The following is a 16,508-nucleotide window of genomic DNA, read 5'->3' as shown; positions in this document are numbered from 1 at the left end:
GTTCACTGTTTTTGATTAGCACCATGATCACTGTACAAGATTGTACAAACTATCCATCAGTCACATGTTCACAATATTATTATCTTCTCCTTTTGGCAAGTGGGGTATTGTCAACAGCAAGTGGTCCCTGTTTTTGCCTTTTGGAAACATTGCCTCAAATAGGTGCAAGTGCTCCTGATCCAATCACCCGAAGTTGGGACAATGTGTTCCTGACATCATAGACTGTTGGGTTGTCGTTTGATCCACCTTTCTGCCGATAGTGATCTTGATTAAATCTATGTGTCAATATAAAACTTGCTCCTTCTCTTAAAAGAAATTTTGTGCATTCTACAATAGAATTCACTGTAATTTTGAGTCCATTTAATGTTAGTTGACTCAGAATCATCTTTCTGCGTTGCCCTCTTGTATATGGTCCTGTCCTAGTCATTATGGCCGTTTCCCAATCATTGAAACATTGCAAGAATTCATCACTCAGGTACTGAAGTCTAGGGTCGTCTGGTGTCCTATATGCCTCAAGATCAGGGTTCCTCTTGCGTTTTGCCTCCTCTAAATTTCTGGTGTTCAGACAGTCGAAGAAACGATTCATGTGCCGAATACATTTGACAGTTTCTGCAACATGGTCCCCATAAAGATCTTCTAGAGCATCCGCAACTGTCTTACTGAGCACCTGTGCAGCTAGGTTCACTTTCATCTTTGCAAATGACGATAAATGAACATGATGTCTGGTAAGTTTGGGGCAGAGGGAAAATAATGGGGTCTCCACATGATCCTCATACAAACGGATGATCTGGGTCCATGAAATACATTTCCAATTCTTCCACAGATGTCGTGCCAAGTTATGTGCTCCAGAATTTGAGAAACAGTTTCTTGCTGTTTTCAGTAAATTTGGGACATCTGATATGAAAAACAGTTTTCTGTTGGGAAACGAGTATGGGTTCCAAGTCCAAAATGTATTTTGTAAATTTTCATCACGATGTAGGTTGAAGAATTTTCTGTTTGGCGTCGCCCATCACATGTTATAAACAATGGTTTTAAGCCGCATTCAATCGTCAGTATTCTTACAGTTTCCCATATAGGTGGATATAAAGTAGCTGCAGTCACTCCATCAGTAGCCAGACAAAAGAATGGATATTTCAAAGATGTGGTGATGCCTCTCACCATAACAACAAGAATGGATTTCGCCAGTTTGGGGTCACTATCACTTAAGAGATTTTCCATTTGATTGATGTCGTTCCCAGTTTTGTCCAGTTCCACAAAGCCAACTAACTCCCCACTTGTTTTGTCATAGACCAGTCCCTCTGAAACTTTAATTTCATCTTGACGAATGCCGACATAAGATTTCCATTCTTCCTCGTACATTCCACAGTTCTCTGCCTGTTCTATTAGATGCTCTGTAAATTTCTCGTGAAAGCCACATTTACTTGGCAAGACATGCGAGTAGTCAAATAACGTACGTGTACTTGAAAGGGCAATGAATCCAGAATCTTTGGCCACATCATAAGCTTTTTGACTTTTGCTAAGCAAATATAAACACCACTTGACCATCATAGGGTGCCACCTCATTGCCGACTTGTTTTTAAGTTTTGCGTACTTAAGTTGTTGATCCCAAAACAGCCTTTGTGTACAACTTTCGTCTGGATAACTTGTCTCGACATCACTTGTGTATTTATCCACGAGCTCTAGGAGTTCCTGGTTTTCACTGTAGCTTAACACAGGTCCTTTTGTTTTGATGACATCAAGGACCCGTTTTTTAAGTCGATCAAGTTCAACCTGAATTGAGCGCTTCTCATGCTTTAACATGTCAATCTTCTTAACCAAATGGTCTCTGTTCATCATACTATGAGGTGTTTTCTTCAAAGAAAATGTAGAGACAGTTTGGGCCTTTTGACGGGAAGCCTTCTTTCGGAGAGTATTTCTGTATAGGTCACAGTGTTTGCATCTCCTCTTTGATAGAACCAGTAGACAGCACTTGGTTGATCGTATTGTTGACTTATAATGAATGTCACCTCTCACAGCATCGATATCTTCCTGATAGGCAACAGCACTGACACAACTTGCATTTTTGTGAACACTAACACCTGACGGCACCATAGACACATATTGAGTCTCATAGTTTCCCATGCAAATGTCCCAACGCTCCAGTTTCAACTGCAACTTCTGAATGTCTTTCACAGAACTATATGTGTGTGGAAGATCAGTCCAAAAATCAGTATCAGGGTCAACTTTCTTGCCATGGACATACAATGTTGGTTGTAATGACTGATTGATGATCAAATTTAGTCTCATTGCCTGGCTTGGTTCATGATCATATGCTTGAATAAATCTCAGTCCATAGTGATTTGCGCTGAAAAATGTCAACCCACCAGAGGCTCTCCAATTCAGTTTGACTTCATCCAGAAGGGTACGATAGTGTGCATATGCCCTCTCAGTCAACAGTCTACTAACAACGACATCCAATTCATCTTCAGCGGCATACTGGAATACTTTATGAAGTACAACATAAAACTCATTGGCAGAACAGTTGTCGGAATCTGTAACCTCTGTGTAGTAACTGTAAGGTATGGAAGCTGACTGATTGCTGTCTTTCACATAGAAATTCTCCCAAGCTGTTTTCCATCCAGAATTGTCATTGCAGTCTTTCCTGAAATTATAATTACATTAAATAAAGATCATGTCACATACACAATACATAATATCTTTTGAAATTATTTCTTTTATATAAACTACAAGAGGGATTTGTTTATCATTCAATGAAATGTGTGTCTTATTTAACGAGAACCTTATTTCTTTTTAGTATGACAAAATTTGTTTGAGCCACTATACATGGTTTAATGATATTAATAAAATTTACAATTGTGATGGAATACCTAACTTTATTGTCAATCAATCTGTACTTTGTCTCAACTAACATTGGAAGTAACACTGTAGTGCCCTCTGGAGAGCATAACTCTGATGACTGGCTGTAACTGTGATAGCAGTCGTCTTCGGCAACATGATCATTAACTTGCTTTCCTCTACGTCGTCGACTTTTCTTTCTGGGACCGATTGCCTTTCGCCTTGACACACGGTGAGGAGTTCGCGGCATCTAGGAGACCAATAAACATATATAATTAAAACTTAATTAATATACATGCTAATACAAAAAATGAACTTAACTAAACCCTTATAACAATCTTAATAAAGAGTATAGTATTTATCATTGCTATGTGACGGATATAAGAGACATAATTTAGACCAACAGATTTCTAATTATTGTTTTCAGAATCTTCACTGTGTAACTATATTACAATTCACATGTTTATAAAATATTGCCAGTGTTCCATCTTAAAATTAAAACATTATAAGCTGAATTCCTACAACAACCAAAATAATTAGGATAGTATACAATATTGAAATTATATATATATATATATATACGCCATAAAGAGATGAAATATAGAAAATATATATGAAATATAGATCTAGAAATAAATTTCTAATAAGTTCTATTGTCGTCACAACCTTTGTATATTATATAGATATATTTATCATCACATTTCAATTTTTTTTATCAAAGTGACAAATATTATCTTGAAAATTTGTAAAAGATGGAGTTGTGTGAACAGTGAACGTAAGAATCTAGTATAAAAATGGTTGTTTTTATTTGCACGTTTTGAGGTCAAATTTGGCAAAACAACAAAGAAAACTCTGTATCAGTCAATCAAACATACATTGAAGTTTTAGAAATCATTATTTCTGGAAAAATTGGTTCATAATTTCTTATTTATTTTGGTGTAAACATGTGTAACGATTATGGAAAATTTCACTACATTATCAATTTAACCCAAAATGTCTTGATATTTGAGAGTGAAAATCTCGAAATAAAGACATAATTGTTTCGATACAAATGCATCTACAGTTAAAACATAGATTATTCTTTTATCTCACCAAAGTAACTAAGGACTTTCTGCATCCTCCGCTTCATAAATTGGTGCAAGAATAGGGCATAATTTACAATTTTGCTGACTGAGCGTGTCCACCATCTTGGTTTCAAAGTCGGCGCCACGAGTTACGACTGGCTATACTTCAAAGGGGAATCTAGTCAAAGTCAATAGACTAAATCAAGACATTGGTAACGTTCTTCCACATTATAAGTAATGACAGTTCTTACCTTCAGTTCATGAAATGCTACGAAAGTGCTGCAATCAGTAAACTCTGTGTCTTCTCTCTGTTGTCTAGCGATTGTGAATTACCCAAGATGCCTTGCGCGCATACGACCGGCCGATGACCTCCCTGCTGTGACAATTAGCGCGTCTCACATCAGAGCAGACAATAAGAGAAGGCTGCTTATCCTTTCTATATAGGTCTTTGTTATATCCAACAGGCTGTTCTGTAATTTGACGGACCAACCACCCACAGTAAAAGAGGTCGTGTTGAATGCAGGGAGAAATGTTAAAATGAAAGGTTTCAAAATGGATATGACAAGAATAAGGATCCAGGGGAAAACTTATCGATTGCCCATATGTGTGGCCCCAATAGAAGATGACATGTTACTGGGGGCAGATGTCATCATTTGCCATTGCAACAGTATAAACCTGGAGGAGCACTTTGTCAACTTTAGGACTGTGTTGGAACGGTTTCGACAATAAAACTTGAAATTGAAACCCAAGAAGTGTGTACTATTCCAGAGGAAAATTGAATTTCTAGGCAGGATCATCATCCCCAGACAGATCCAGATCAACAAAGAGGACTTGAGAGTGGACCAATGAGGTGGAAAGCTTGCTAGGAATAGCAAATTATCACAGGGTGTTCATAAAAGATTATGCCAAGATTGCTGTTCCCCTCTACAACATCAATGGAAAAAAAACCTTTGAATGGATGAGTGAGCAACAAGAGGCCCTTGAAGAGCTGAAAGAAGCCCTCATGTGTCCACCAGTCCTGGGCCTCCCCAGAAACACAGGTCGCTTCATACTAGACGGTGACGCCTCCCAGTATGCCATTGGGGCAAAGCTTATCCAAGTACAAGTGTCACAACACGGAGTAATAACACAACCCAAATATGGATTAAGAATATATTTGTTAAATAAAATTAAGAATTATGTTGGTAGTGATGTATCCAACGCTCTCACACCATTCAGCTACCTTCCACTATCATCCTTCACACACACCCTCTGTCCCTCTAACATACACTTTCCCAATAGTTAAGGTTAACCCTACTTATGCATACACAAATTTTGCACTAATAATCTATCTCTAAATCTCTATTGATACATCAATACATTTACATCTTAAGGCATTAATTCTTCCAACACTTCAAATACATGCATGTCAACAATTATCTCTCATTATGTACACAATATGTACAAAGTCATTCGCCAAGCCTCCTTCCACGTCATCGCATTATGCACTGAACATTGTGTCGAGCCACACACAGGTCTCCTTCTCCAGATGTAAACGTTTAACCCTTGTGTACTTGGCCATCTGTCGCCTTGGAGTCAGGCTTCATAAAATGAATGTCCCTGCTTCCTCATACTTATTACAGGTGCCCCTCTGGGTCCCGGGACAGCCACAAGATTGGGACAACGCACCAAAACCAAAACCGTCTAACCAAGGTTAGCATTCTCGTTGACTGCCCTGAATTTCAGTTCACAGTCTTTTTAAATACCCATTCAATCAAACAGTTCATACAACAAAAGGCGTTCACTCCTGACCCAAGCAATCTTACATAACACCTCTAAAGCTCGCAGCTTACATACAGTCCAACCACACTCTAACACATGCAATCAAACCAACTTCAGACAAATATATACATTGTGATCTTGACATTAACTCCCTTCCCAGATAACTGTTGACTGAACAGTTACATTACAGTTAAAAGATCACATGGAATTTTGACTGATATACTAAACCACTTAAGGTGGACAATGGCTCAGGAGGTCTGCCCCAACATTCTCAACACCTCTTACTGCCCGTATGAAAAATCAGTATGTCTGCAAAGCCAAGGCCCACCTCATAACTCGCCCGTTTGCCAACTTAGCCTTCGTCATCCACACTAGTGGTTGATGATCTGTCTCCAGGAAAAACCTTCCATACAAAAATCTACTCAACTTTTGTACACTTCACACAATGGCCAAACACTCCTTTTCAATGGTAGAAATGTGCCTTTTCCCTGTCATGTAATTTTCTGCTGACATACGAAATGGGAAACTTCTCACCACTCTGTTCCTGCAGAAGGACTGCTCCAATACCTACATCTGAGGCGTCTGTCCTCAGTAGAAATGGCTAGTCCAAATGAGGAGTATAGGTGCACTGGCCATCAGATCCTTGAGAGTTTTAAATGACTTTTCATGACTCTCTGTCCACTAAACTATGTTGGACTTACCTTTCTTGGTTAAATTCGTGAGGGGTGCCGCAATAGATAAAAATAATTGGGGATAAATCGTCGATAATACCCAGTTAGACCAATCAAAGCTCTAACCTGTTTCTTTGTGGTCGGCCTCGACAGTTCTAGGATTTTGTCTAACTTTTTCCTGTCTTGGGAAATCTTACCTTCACCGACAGTATGGGCTAAAAACTTGAATGTATGGTACCCAGTTACCACTTTGGAGGGTCGAGCTGTGAAATGGTACTGCCGTAAATGACTGAAAACGGCTCAGACTGAAATGTTCAGACCATTCCTCTGTCCCCTCTGAAATATCGTCAATGTACATGTATGTTTACTCAAAATGTAAACAGATTTCACTAAGGAAATTTATTAAACGCCTAAATATTCAGTTATTTTACAAATTGACAGAAAAATATGTCCATCTTTATCAATATTATAACGAATTCCAAATATATTTGGTTATGTTTAATATCATCACCAAGTACAGTTCTGTATTGTTTGGCTTCTTTTCTTAGCATAATTAACATAATTAGGGGGCACGGGTGGCCCAGTCGTCTAAGGCGCCGCAATTCGCTGTGCAGAGTTGCGTCCCTTGGGCACGCCAGAAACCTATGATTGTGGGTTCGAATCCCAGTTCGCCCCGATTAAGTTTCTAGGTCTGTCAGCACCATACCCGTGCTCGTTGGTTTCACCGAAGTGGTGAACGTCTGAGACATGCAAATTGTATTAGTATCCACATATCCTATTTTTATTATTTTTGTTAATTGTTGTCATTTTGTACATAATAAAAATTGTAGATAATTGTATGTCATGTTTTTCTAAGAATAAATGAGTTTGAGTTTGAGTCCGACAGCTGAGAAGAAGCCAGAGATTAGTGCCCCTTTTTGAATAATTTACAATCATGTGTTTTAGGGTTAGTTGCGTTAGCTTAAACGTATTTATATTTCAAAAGAAATCTGGATCGGTAAACAAGCATAACTTGCTTATGTAAATACCTCTCCAGGTAACAACTTAACAACAGCTGGTTATATATATAAGAGAGTGCTGAACATAAACATACAACATGCACAAATGAAATACACGAAGCCAATACACTGAAGCAAGTGGTGTCTGTGAAATAAGTTTTCCTTTACTACATGCATAAAATTAAGCTACTCCTTAGAACTGCCTACTTACTGCCATGTTATATTATTTTAAGATTATACCCATGTGTGTAGAAATACACAGTGTTTCTGATATTATCGTATTTTTGACAGGTATAGAAAAAGTGAATTTCATCTTCGAGGTGATATCCACAAGTGCAGTCTGGTACGTCTGATACAATACGTCTAAACTTATCAGCGTTTAAGTCACTGCAGCCGAGCCTAAGGCGACAGTGGGCAATTTGGCATGATCTATGACTGACATTTTAAGTCAAAATTATTAATAATTGCATCAGAACGATTAATTAAGGATTTGATTTCTTTTATTGAGCGAGCATTGGTTACTTCATCTGATAGAGGCTTCCGCAGGTTGATCATACCCAGAAGAAATGATTTAGCAAACAATTCTGCATTTGATTGTTTGTATGTTGAATCTACTTCTAAGGTTATATCATATTTGCTATTATCAGAGACTTGAATATACACTTTTCAAATATTTTGGCTAAGCAACTTGTGAGTGCTACAGGTCTATAATTTGAGCATTCATGTTCATCACTTTTTGTGAATTGGCGGGAAGGTTTTGTTTTTAAGCGACAACTTAAATAATTTTGCCAGGATCGGATCTAGATGAGGTGCTGTTATTTTAAGTATCTGTTAACCTATACCATCTGGCCCTGTTGTCTTACTCGTATCTACAGAAAGAAGAATATCTCGACCTTCTTCTAGATTTAAATTTACAGACAGTAATTCACAGTGACATTTAAATATAAAACGTCTTATGTAAAACATGTAGTTAGTAAGACTAAAAAACAATAGACAAAATGCATTAAAATACAATGATAACAATACATATATGTAATCCTAGAGCATGAGTTCCGCATGCAGACCCATGAGAAAAACTGATTAAATAAAGGGAAGAAGCTTGCCCTTATATATACTACTATGTAGAGACATCATCTGAATATATGTAAATATTACGATACTATACCTATCTACACGAACTATTCAGAATGGGCATCAGGTCATGGAGACAAAGGCTATGGATATCATACCATCAGGTACAATTTTTGTGGTCATTATTTATCCCCTGAAAACACTAAACCTCAGTAAACGTTGAGTGAGTAACCTATACTCACCAGTAGAGTAGGAGTTGTGTAAATACATCTACAGAAATGCTGGAACCCGTTGACAAACAACCAAGCGGATGTTATTTCACATTTATTAACACCAAAACCTACTTTTGTTACTTAAAATATCACAATACGATTTTTTATATGATCTAATACATTATTTGATTTGATAAATTCAGTAATCGACATCTATAAATCGATTTTGCAATATCAATAAACATTTCTTGATGATAATAAAATCAAATGTATGATAAAACTTAATTCTTTGGTATCCAATGTGGAATGTATTGTGTAACGCGATTGTATCCCGGTTATAGTGTTGATTTTCAAGTCTGTTAATGCACCATCATTTCTTTCAAATTATGAAAGACTGTTTTAAAAATGGCATCAACTACATCAAAACTAGACTTGTGCGAAACGAAATTTATTTAAGGTAGCACAAGATACAATTGAGAAACAAACTTCACTAGTAACAAGGATGTTCTTTTGGCAGTACATCAACAATAACAATTACCATGATTACTTATGGGTATTATGTAAAATGTTTAATATTCTTTTTGTACTGAAATATTCGTTGAATGGTGCCCATTTGATCATATCATATGGAGAACATTTGAAGTATTTGTCTTGTCATACATTTATTTGAATAACAAGAAACGAAAATAATACAATAAATTCCCTCTTTTAGTTATTCCTTGCCGCGTTTCAGTTAACCCTGTACAGTTTTCCAATACGTTTAACCTTGTTCGCCTCGGATATGACTTGCATCTCAATTTCGGGAAGATCAGTGAAAAATCTGATGACAATTTAGGATAGGTCCATCAAATTAATAGCTTGGTTGGCAGATTCATTGCTAGTTGAAATCTGCGGTCGGTCAATTAAGCAAAAGTCGCTCTTTTCCCATTCTTTAACTACATACATTGCAATAAGCCTTCAGTACACACACCTGTTTATCCATATAGCTCTTTAAAGGAAAACTAACCAGCTGCAATTAAGATGCGTTAATCTTATTGTTGGAAGACTAAGAAAATTAACCTCGCGATGACATTATTTAAAAACTGTATAGGCTAAACGCATTATCATATGAGCCGCGATAATGGTTACAATGGAGTACGAACGCAATGGGAGGAGGATAGCAATCATCATTCGACATAAGATCGCTCGACTGAGGAAAGAGGGTTTGACGTTCCGTGACATACAGATGCGTTTGGAGTCTGATGACAAGCTAGCCTTTTCATTAAAGTCTATATGAGATTAACGGCCAAGAGAGTGATTGAACGCAGAACTGTGGCTGACCTGGTTAGGGCAGGTCGACCTCGAAAACTGAATGATGCCCGACGTCAAATGATCTACGAACAGATGGAAAAGGACGACGAAACATCATCACACGACCATCAGCGTGTACTCTGGCAGAAATCCGAAGTCACAGTTTCCACTTCTACAATCCGTCGAGAACGACAAGCACTCGGGTGGGTGCAGGAAAACACTCACTACTGCCAAGTCATACGCGAGGCGAACAAGGCTAAACGCATGGAATTCTGTACACGGGTAACTGAAACGCGGGAATGATATGAAAATGTTATTTTCACGGATGAGTGTACGGGGAAACTGGAGTCGTGTCTTAGCAAGTGCTACAGGAAAAAGGGCACACTTCCAAAACTAAAATGTAGACCAAAGCACCCATACCAAGTACATGTGTGGGCAGGAGTATCTCTAAGAGGTACCACAGAAATCTGTATATTCACGGGCACGCTCGATAGTTACCTGTTACCCTTTATATCGCGCGCTTACCCTAACGGTCATATACTTATGCAAACAATGACCCGAAACATACCAGCAGTAATACCTCGAACTGGTGTCTCCGTCATAGTGTTATCCACTGGAGAACACCTCCAGAATCTCCTGACCTGAATCCAATCGAAAAGGTGTGGGCTCAGATGAAGAGACATTTGCGTCGCCACGTGAAACCAACAACTAAGGATCAGCTGATCTCTGGGATTCAAGAGTACTGGTCATCACTTGATGCACCTGGCTGTAACAGGCTCATTGATGGACTAAATCGTTTAGTTGCTCACGTTATCAAAGTCAACGGTGCAGCTTCTGGGTATTAATCACTATTTGGACAATTTGGGAGAGAGTTTGAAATGGGAAATGATAATGTGAACAAGTTATTGTCCACATCATCGTGCAATACCAGTTTACATGCCTTTGTCATATGCATTTCATGTAAGCATGTTGGAATCATTGTTTCGTTGGCTATATTGTCTATTCAACACCGAAATGTCGCAGCATTTCGAATGTTGTAGTCAACAATTATTATGTTCATATGTGCTCATTTCCAATTCATAAAAAACATTTGTATTAACTGGGTTTGGGGTCTTTCTTTTATCTGTTTTGATTTTGGTAGTGTGTCGATCCTCAGAAAAACATTGAAATTAAAATTGCCTTGTTTGTATATTTACATGCATGACACCACACCAAATATCACATTCAGTTAAGAACAACAGAAACATACACAGATCAGCAGGCAATGTAATATACACATGTCATAATTTCATTTTAACAACTTCCTATGAAGTACACCTTTTCATTGCAGAGTTAACAGTTCTGGGAACTGGATTAGCTCTAATTTCCTGCTCTATAGCTGTCTATTGTAATCATTTAATTTTCCCAAAAGGACCCTCGTGTCCTTGCGAACATGTTGGGAGGGGAAAAACTTGAAACAAATTCCCCAAAACATGTCCATTTTTGCCTTGTCAAAAGCTTGGCGTGGCAGTCCACAATTTACATACCCTCTGACGTTTCTTTGATATACTTCACGCAGTGTGAAAATCCTAGTGAATACTTCACAGGCAAGAGCATCCCTGGTTGTTGAACCCCGAGAAAGACATTCAGCCTCCACGTCCGCAAAACGCCTATTCATGATGACCTCACTAATGGTGTCATCGCTTATGTTCAGAGTCAGAGGGATGTCTACTGGCCTCAAATCCCAAAACTGGCTGTTGGTGATTAGTTTCCGTTGTTCTTGTTCATCGCAGTGGGATGGAACCGCCAGCTTCTTAATTTCGTCTTTAAGGGAAATTAAGGCCTCAGTGTTGGCATTGAACAAAACGCACAGCTGATTAACAGCCCCCTCCAGTTTCTCCAAACGTCCTTCAACGGACGATTCTTCGGTGATGTATGGAGATGTATGACTCATATGTGATATACGTTCATTAATGGCTTGCAGTCTACCAAAGACGGACCTGGAAGACGACGGCGTTGTGGCGGGAGTTTCACGGATTGATGACGTCACAGGGGGGTTGAAGCCACGAGGTGAGGAAGGCAGAGGCATAGACATTTCCAGTGGCGGTGGTGGCAGGGGGTACGAATGAAGTTCACCTTTCACGGGGGATAGGAAGAGTCCATGATCATATGGTGCAGGTGGTGGCGGGAGGTCGTCTGGGAAGATGGCGGCTGTCGAGGTGACGGCTGTGCAGGTGGCGACGACTACATCATTTGAAGATGTGGCTTGTTTCTGTTCCGACTTTGGTGGTGACTGTTGGCTTGTGCTGGTGACGGCTGTACGAACGACGCCCACTGAGGAGGTGACGGCTGGACGAGCGACGACGACTGGGGTGATGACGGCTGTACGAACAACGACGACTGTGGTGGTGCCGGCTGTACGAGCGACGACGACTGGGATGGTGACGGCTTTTCGAGCGACGACGACTGGGGTGGTGACGGCTGTACGAGCGACGACGACTGGGGTGGTAACGGCTGTACGAGCGACGACGACTGGGGTGGTTACGGCTGTACGAGCGACGACTGGGGTGTCTGGTTAGGCTACCACGCCCAATTCCAAAAACTTGTATCTGTAATAGAGGGACATGCACATGAATATCATGGTTGCCCTTTCGCATCATGTTACTTATAAAATACTGGAACCAATTATATTGAAGTCATATTATATTTATCCGGGCACTTTTGAATAACTTACACCAATTGCTTTTGCTGTCTTGCGCTTGGGCGTCCTCGTTTCTCTCTGAAAGATGTTATCATTGTTAGCGACGAGCAACGATGGCTATGACAAATTTACAAAGCCTGCACAACAGCGATGACATAACGATACATAATTCATGTCAAAATGTTTACTTATTCAACATGATTTATCATTCAAATCTGGTCTATAGTTTCCACGGTTCTCCGACATCATTCCTTCTGAGAAGGGAATATTAAGAATTACAATGTCGATGATAACAGCCAATTGTACAAAACGTCTGGATCTAACTTACCTTAATCTTTCCTTTAGCAGCAGGGCTTTTCTTGCCTTTGATAGTGCTTGAGATTGATGATTGCAGAGCGCAGCCTCTTCGTGCCAGTGGCAACAGGGTCAGTTGCAGTCTGAAATAGAGGTTTTTAGATGTTTAGGCGATTTTTGCGGGTCTAGCTTAATTGCAAGAGGTATTTGTATGCCGTGTTACTATTATCCCGTTTATTTAGATAAAAGTACCTTCGGCAGACTTCGAAGCTCTGGAGAACGGTTTACATCAGATGTTCCAAAGGATTTCTGAAAAATATTGTAATCGATTGTATACATATCTACTATGTAAATGATCGATGATAACAACACAACTTTGGAATACGTTACCATAAAACCTAACGGGGGCAGAGACCCTTACACAATTTACGCAATTTAAGAAAAGGGAAATACACTGTATACACTGGGATTTAAATTATGGAAGCAGTCGCCCCAGGCTTGGCTGCAGCGATCTTAAGGGGTACATACATATCTTGGATGCATTACACTTCTTTTTTGCGTGTACAAATTACTATGTTCTTCGAAATAAACATGTATTTTTACCAACATGGTTATTCTTTGCAAACAATGCTATGCGGAAATTCGTATTTGAGTAAGGAAGAGCAATCCTAATATCAGATTCTATTCAAAACTTAATATTAAAAACTGTCAGATTATCAGTTAAATGAATTGTTTAGTATAAAGTGCAAAAATATTTATTATATATACACATCTAGCTTGGCATGTAAAATTCATTTGTTTCATTTAACCTCCATTGATGTATATATTGCACTATGTCCTATGTGGAGCGGTATTAACATAAGCGCTTTTTTAATTTGCTTGTTTACCAATCCATTTTCACACTTTTATGACAATAAATATGTTTAAACCATAATCGATATTTTACGCCAATTTTATGAAACGTAATTATTAGTGGCTGGGTAAGGTATTGAAGGGGTTATCAAATTTATATAATTTACTAAAACTAAGTTTACATGACAGTACCTTGACAGTACTATATTGATTGGCCATCTGTCTCTTATTCATCCAGTCCTGTAAACAAACAAGTACATGATATTATCTAACATATCTTGCATCAATGTGAGGGGTGAGAGATGATCAGCGGTGGTCTTTTTTAAATTCGATGTGTTGTGGTATGCTTCATGAATGATCGGAGAAACGTATGCTGCACTGAAACCAAGAAGCATCAATATACTGCTTCTTGTCTACATACATCTTACGAAGTAACTAAATTGTAATTTACCTTTGTAACTAGGTCTTTATACTGTTTCTGACAGTCATCCAACAGCGTTACACATCCAAGGTAAGGGTCATTGGTGCGGACTGTCCCTTCATCGGCAGAAGTACCAGCTCGGAACAATACCTTGTCCCCTTTCCTGAGCTTTTGGGCCAAACTGGTTGATAGTGTACCTATTACCTGACGTCTGGGGAATTCTTTCTCAGCTATGGGCAGCCTGAGATAACCTGAAAATGAACACAGTGCTGGACTGATTACGAATATGCATAGTAATACAATATAAGGGCAGTATAAACCTTTTGTAGATTCACATAAACGCTCGGAAAAATCAATATCATTGAATATCATTCTCAGTTGGGTGGTATATATCTCGCATATCTCACTCTAAATTCGCTATCTCTCTAGCTCGCTCTACAGCCACCTGATCCTGAACAAACTTCTGTAGATTTTCCCCGGTGTATCCTAACTCCTTCACCAATGTACAAATCTTATCCAAATCCATGATTAGCAGACTACACCAGAAGCTAGCAATAACCACCCAAAGTAAACCAATGAAACCCTTCATCAAAGGTATTTGGGTCAAAGGGACTCGTCACACCTCAACAAATCAACAGATTAATTACAGTCACATGAAGGCACTATGGAATAGCTGGGAAACATCCTACTAGGCCACATACCCTATCTACGACTATCAGTTATTCTAGGCAATTTCAGATGATCAAGCCAAAAGCCAACCTATCACTCCATGTATGACAAATAAAATCTTTTATCCCACTGCTGCCACCAAAAATGTCACAACACGGAGTAATAACACAACCCAAATATGGATTAAGAATATATTTATTAAATAAAATTAAGAATTATGTTGGTAATGATGTATCCGACAGACTCACACCCATTCAGCTACCTTCCACTATCACCCTTCACACTCTTCACACACACTTCACATACTTCACACACTTCACATCCTTCACATTCTTCTCACACACCCTCTGTCCCTCTAACATACACTTTCCCAACAGTTCAGGTTAACCCTACTTACACATACACTAATTTTGCACTAATAATCTATCTCTAAATCTCTATTAACACATCAATATATCATCGCATCAATGACAGAACATCGATACATCAATACATCAATATCAGAACACATTAATACTTCTCAACATCAACACCTCAATAAATTAACATTTTCAAATACATGCATGTCAACAATTATCTCTCATTATGTACACAATATGTACAAAGTCATTCGGCACGCCTCCTTCCACGTCATTGCATTATGCACTGAACATTGTGTCGAGCCACACACAGGTCTCCTTTTATCTAGATGTAAACACCCTTGTGTACTGGGCCATCTGTCGCCTCGGGGTCAGGCTTCATAAAATGAATGTCCCTGCTTCCTCATACTTCATACAGGTGCCCCCCTGGGTCCCGGGACAGCCACAAGATTGGGACAACGCACCAAAACCAAAACCGTCTAACCAAGGTTAGAATTCTCGTTGACTGCCCTGAATTTCAGTTCACAGTCTTTTTAAATACCCATTCAATCACACAGCTCCTACAACAAAAGACGTTCACTCCTGACCCAAGCAATCTTACATAACACCTCTAAAGCTCACAGCTTACATACAGTCCAACCAACTTCAGACAAATATATACATTGTGATCTTGACAACAAGACGATAGGGAACGTACCATCAGCTACGGCAGCTTCACACTATAGAGCAAAGGCGATACTGCACAACAAAAAAGGAATTGCTGGTCATTATCCAATTCACCCGGCAGTATCGACATTACCTTTTAGGACGTCCTTTTACTGTCCGAACAGATCACAGTAGTTTGTGATGGTTGCTTAACTTCAAGGCCTCCAAAGGACAGTTAGCCAGATGGCTCGAAGAATTAAGCCAGTATGACATGACAGTAGAGCATCGACCGGGAGCGAAACAACAGGACGCTGACAGCTTTTCAAGGATCCCTTTTGAAGACTCCTGTGAGCACTATCGGTCTACAATGGAAATAGAATCCTTGTCATGGGCAGGGTGTAGATACTGCCTCAACGCCCACCAGAATTTGGAGCAATTCACAGAAGTGGTAGATTACACGGTCCTGCTTGCCAGCCGGTCCCCAAGAGTTCGATCGAATCAAGTACTTGAAGTACAGGGCTGTCCAACTGGAGTGCCGTCAAGAGGCTTTTGCACCACAGAAGATCTGTTGGAGGAATTCTCGAAGGGGGAAGTAAGAAGTATGGAGGACCCAAGCATTGTAGTAGAAACTGTAGCCACCGAAGTTGATGGGGGAGGGGGTGTTAGTGTCAGATAGTCAGTAGCCG

The 16,508-nt window shown here is 39.3% G+C and overlaps 1 pseudogene; it reads right to left on the bottom strand.

The window, feature by feature from the left end:
- Positions 1–60: 60 nt before the first annotated feature.
- LOC139458152 (uncharacterized) lies at positions 61–16,440 on the bottom strand (annotated as a pseudogene).
- Positions 16,441–16,508: the final 68 nt, after the last annotated feature.

The sequence above is a fragment of the Haliotis cracherodii genome, unplaced genomic scaffold (assembly GCF_022045235.1).
Source record: "Haliotis cracherodii isolate W230 unplaced genomic scaffold, xgHalCrac1.p SCAF_1, whole genome shotgun sequence".
Classification (NCBI taxonomy): domain Eukaryota; kingdom Metazoa; phylum Mollusca; class Gastropoda; order Lepetellida; family Haliotidae; genus Haliotis; species Haliotis cracherodii.
This window is presented reverse-complemented; position numbering and strand designations above follow the sequence as displayed.